The following is a 5,359-nucleotide window of genomic DNA, read 5'->3' as shown; positions in this document are numbered from 1 at the left end:
AATTGTCTGCTTTTGGAGCACAGACCTACAGAATTGGGCTGCACAGCATCCTTTATTGCTACAGTGTAGACAACAGGGCCACATGGGGACATTGGTTGCTAGGATGCTGGCGGCCAAACCACACAGGATCATAAGGCCATGTGCAAGAGGCCACAGGTGTGCATGGGTGTCCAGAACTTCATGATCACATCATACAGCCCCCCATAGACAGCAATTGTCTGCATTGAAGGCATAGATCTAAGGCGGCTGGGCCGCACAGCATCCTTTATTGCTACAGTGTAAACAATGGGGCCACGCAGGGTTATTGGTTGCTAGGATGCAGGCAACAGGACTGCTCAGGGTCATTAGTTGCTAGGATGCTGGCGCCACACCACACAGGATCATAAGGGCACATTCACACGGGACCACACATAAGGGCTGCTCAGATTCATTGGTTACAGGGGCGGACTGACCATTTGGAAACTCGGGTCAGTAGGGGGCCCCATGAAATGCCCCTGGTACCTTTTTCATAGGCTTTTTTGAGTTTGGGCAAGGACACAGGGGCCCCATGATCCCCTATTTCCCAGGGACCCCATGAGTTGTCAGTCCGCCCCTGATTGGTTACTAGGATACAGGCAACGGGGCCTCACAGGGTCATTGGTTGCTAGGATGCTGGCAGCCAGACCTCACAAGATCATAAGGGTACAATCACATGGCCGTAAGCGTGCATGGCACATCCAGGAACCTCCGTAAAACCTGCATCATACAACTGCCCATAGACAACAATTATCTACAATCAGGATATAGGTCTATGATGGCTAGGCTGCTCAGCTGTCTTAGCTGCTACAATGTAGGTGATGGGGCCACACATGGTCATTGGTTGCTAGGATGCAGGCAACAGGGCTGCTCAGATTCAATGGTTACTAGGATGCAGGCAGTGGGGCCTCACAGGGTCATTGGTTGCTGGGATGCAGACATAAGGGCTGCTCAGATTCATTGGTTACTAGGATGCAGGCAGCGGGGCCGCACAGGGTCATTAGTTGTTGGGATGCAAACTTAAGGGCTGCTCAGATTCATTAGCCACTAGGATGCAGGCAACAGTGCAGTGCATTCCTACAATGTAGGCAATGGGGCCACACATGGTCATTGGTTGCTAGGATGCAGGCAACAGGGCTGCTCAGGGTCATTGGTTGCTAGGATGCAGGCATAAGGGCTGCTCAGATTCATTGGTTACTAGGATGCAGACAGTGGGGCCTTACTGGGTCATTGGTTGCTGGGATGCAAAAATAAGGGCTGCTCAGATTCATTGGTTACTAGGATGCAGACAACGGGGCCTCACAGGGTCATTGGTTGCTAGGATGCTGGCATAAGGGCTGCTCAGATTCATTGGTTACTAGGATGCAGACAGCGGGGCCTCACAGGGTCATTGGTTGCTGGGATGCAGGCATAAGGGCTGCTGCGATTCATTAGCCACTAGGATGCAGGCAACAGTACAGTGCATTGCTACAATGTAGGCGATGGGGCCACTCATGGTCATTGGTTGCTAGGATGCAGGCAACAGGGCAGCTCAGGGTCATTGGTTGCTAGGATGCTGGCAGTCAGGCAACACAGGACCATAAGGGCAAAAGCACATGGGTGCAAGTGTGTCCAGGAACCTCCATAAGGGCTACCTAAGGCCCCGTTCACATCTGAGCAATTTGGAATCACCATTTCCAGCAAAACTTGTGACGCGCATTTGGGTGTGGTCTATTTCTTAATGGCGCCCCAAACGCTGCATGATTTCGCTGCAATTGTGGCGCAAAATTAAACTGCGTGAAAACTGGTGCGAAACACACGTGAAAATTTTGACTCAAAATGTGGTCCCCGAGCTTCTTTGGCGCGACAAACGCACACATTGCAGCCCATCGAAACGAACGGAAGCGCGTGACTTGCGCAACAACAACAAAAAAAGGCGATTTGGGAACGCTATGGGAAATGTGCTGCCGTGAGCGTCACAGGCAGTCGATCATTCAGACACTGATGAATGAGGCCCGCGGTTACATATCGTTCAGAAAATGGGAGCATTTCATAACGCGACGGGAAAATGTCGCCATGCGGCCGAACTAATTACAGCGAGCGAACGTTTCTATGCATAGATTACTGTCCGCGGCCCCTCGCAACGAACCTCAACGCTCTGCTGGGTGTAAAATATTATTAGTAATACTAATTACCTGTCGGCGGCGCGGCACCGATCGTCCGCGGATTTCTGCGCAGTTCTGCTCTGCGGACACGGTTGTACGCTCTATGGCTGATTAAACGCGGTGATGATTCTGGTTCGCAGGTTGGAGATAAATAAAACGTTATCGCCTATGTGCTAAAAATACGTGAAAGTGAACGAGCTGCAGGACGAGGAAAGAGCTGCGGTGACGAGGAAAGAGCTGCGGTGACGAGGAAAGAGCTGCGGTGACGAGGAAAGAGCTGCAGGACGAGGAAAGAAAGAGCTGCAGGACGAGGAAAGAGCTGCAGGACGAGGAAAGAGCTGCAGGACGAGGAAAGAGCTGCAGGACGAGGAAAGAAAGAGCTGCAGGACGAGGAAAGAGCTGCGGTGACGAGGAAAGAGCTGCGGTGACGAGGAAAGAGCTGCGGTGACGATGTTCGATCGGCCGGGAGAAGACGCGTGCGTCTGTCTGCTCCAGGCTCCTAGGACCCGATTCATGCGTTTTACATAGCGCTCGGGGCAAAAACATGATTTCCACTTCAGGCTCGTTCACGCTTGCGCTTTTTTTTTTAGCGCTCGGATCGCTAAGGCTGCGTTCAGACCTGTGCGTTTCCTATACGCGAGGCGAAGCACACAAAAATGTACGCGTTTTGTAAATGTGCTGCAATCGCGTGTTCCATTCATTAATGGCAACCTCCAAGCATGGGTCGGAGACGCGCTTTTTGTCACAACAACAACAGCTACGTTCAGATGTGAATGGGGCCTAAAAGCGCATGAATAATAGTCCCCTTTCAATCATTTACAACTGTTCAGATCTGTGCGCTGCACTTTCGAAAAGTCCTGCTTGCTGCATCTTTAGAGCCTTTTCACACTGGTGCGCTTTTGCTGACCTCCTCCAGTCCCTGATCCTCCCCAGTCTTCGATTCCCAACCCCCAGTCCCCAATCCCCTCCAGTCCCCAATCTCCCCCAGTCCCTGATCCCCCCCCATTCCCCAATCTCCACCAGTCCCTGATCCCCTCCAGTTCCCAATCTCCACCAGTCCCTGATCCCCTCCAGTCCCTGATCCTCTCCAGTCCCCGATCTCCCCCAGTCCCTGATCCCCTCCAGTCCCTGATCCCCCCAATTCCCCCAGTCCCCGATCCCCCCCAGTCCCCAATCTCCACCAGTCCCTGATCCCCTCAAGTTCCCAATCTCCCCCAGTCCCCAATCCCCTCCAGTCCTCAATCTCCCCCAGTCCCCAATCCCCCCCAGTCCCCAATCTCCACCAGTCCCTGATTCCCTCCAGTTCCCAATCTCCCCCAGTCCACGATCCCCTCCAGTCCCCAATCTCACCCAGTCCCCAATCTCACCCAGTCCCCAATCTCCCCCAGTCCCTGATCCCCCCAGTCCCCGATCCCCCTTAGTCCCCAATCCACCCCCAGTCCCCGATCCCCCCATTCCCCAATCTCCACCAGTCCCCAACCACCCCCAGTCCCAATCCCCTCCAGTCCTCAATCTCCACCAGTCCCCGATCTCCTCCAGTCCCCAGTCTCTACCAGTCCCTGATCCCCTCATTCCCCAATCTCCACCAGTCCCTGATCCCCCCCTTCCCCGATCCCCCCATTCCCCAATCTCTACCAGTTCCCGATCCCCCCTAGTCCCAGATCCCCCCATTCCCCAATCTCTACCAGTCCCAGATCCCCCCTAGACCCGATCCCCCCCATTCCCCAATCTCCACCAGTCCCCGATTCCCCCCCTTCCCTCCCATTCCCCAATCTCCACCAGTCCCCGATCCCCCCCTAGTCCCCGATCCCCCCCTAGTCCCCAATCCCCTCCAGTCCCAGCTCTGAGCTCTTACAGCACGGAACTCCTGGACCCGATACAGAATGGTTCATCCTGGAGATGGTCTCTATATACTTGTTGTGCCGAGATCGCAATATGTATCCAATATATCAGAGGATTTCCCAGTAATAACCCCGCCCCCCCAACCCATCCCCCCCCAGCGGAGCGCACCACGGCGACTTGGTTATTAAATCCATGATCTGTGTTATTAATTATAAATGGAAGCAGCGAGGAGAGCAAAGCCACCAGGTTGTCGGGAAAACAGAGAGCAGCTGAAAACGCATCTGATGGTCGCAGTACATGAAGGGGACCGTCATACCGGCCAGGAGATTCCTAATTCTGTTCAGTCAGTCCTGTGATCCAAGATTAATCAAACCATTGACCTCACTCGCTAGGCCATCCCAGCCTTCTGATTGGACAGTGAGGTTCAGGGCATGGCTGGGAGCCAATCAGGTGTGCTGCATGCAAATGTGTTAACAAAGCCATGCTGAGAGCAGGGGAAGGCAGAGTGAGTATTGCGATGACGTCATCAGTCTACTGCTGGTCTATCAATGTCCAATCAAAGGGCTAGCGGTATTTTTTGAATCACAAATCTTTATATATTTATGCAGTTTACAGAGTTCAATATAAACCATTCATGTATTCTTGTAACGGTGAATGGTGTCATCCATCTGGTTTTGTTGTGTGATGGGGCCGTGTAAATCTCAGGACTGGATGGACAGAGATATGACTCCTTTGGCAGGAAAAACAGCTCCTCTGTATGTATTTTCATCCCTATATTTAGCTGTTTGCCTGGAATTCGAGTTATGAATATATAATTGCATTGGAATATTTTTTAACTAAATTCCTGGAGTTTTAGCTTTAAGCACGGGGGGGAATTAAATGTTTAAATAACAACCACCATCATCACAATAATAATGAGAATAGTAAATATTATTATTAATATTGTTAATAATAGTAAAAATAATATTATAATAATAACAACAACTAGTATTATTATTATTAGTAATAATAATAATAATGGTTGTTATTATTATTATTATTATATTATTATTATTAATAATAATATTAATAATAACAATAATGATAATTAATAATAATTATATGATAATGATAATAATGATAAAATAATAATAATAATGATAATAATAATTAAAAAAATAATAATTATTATGTATTATCATTAATATTATTATTATTATTATTATTATTATATTATTATTATTATTATTAATAATAATAATGATAATACATAATAATTATTATTTTTTTAATTATTATTATCATTATTATTATTATTTTATCATTATTATCATTATCATATAATTATTATTTTTTTATTATTAATATTATTATTTCTA

Source organism: Staurois parvus, unplaced genomic scaffold, assembly GCF_062004578.1.
Source record: "Staurois parvus isolate SC_StPar_1 unplaced genomic scaffold, SC_StPar_1.0 ptg000484l, whole genome shotgun sequence".
Classification (NCBI taxonomy): Eukaryota; Metazoa; Chordata; class Amphibia; order Anura; family Ranidae; genus Staurois; species Staurois parvus.
The sequence above is the reverse complement of the archived record's forward strand: the minus strand, read 5'-3'. Positions refer to the sequence as shown.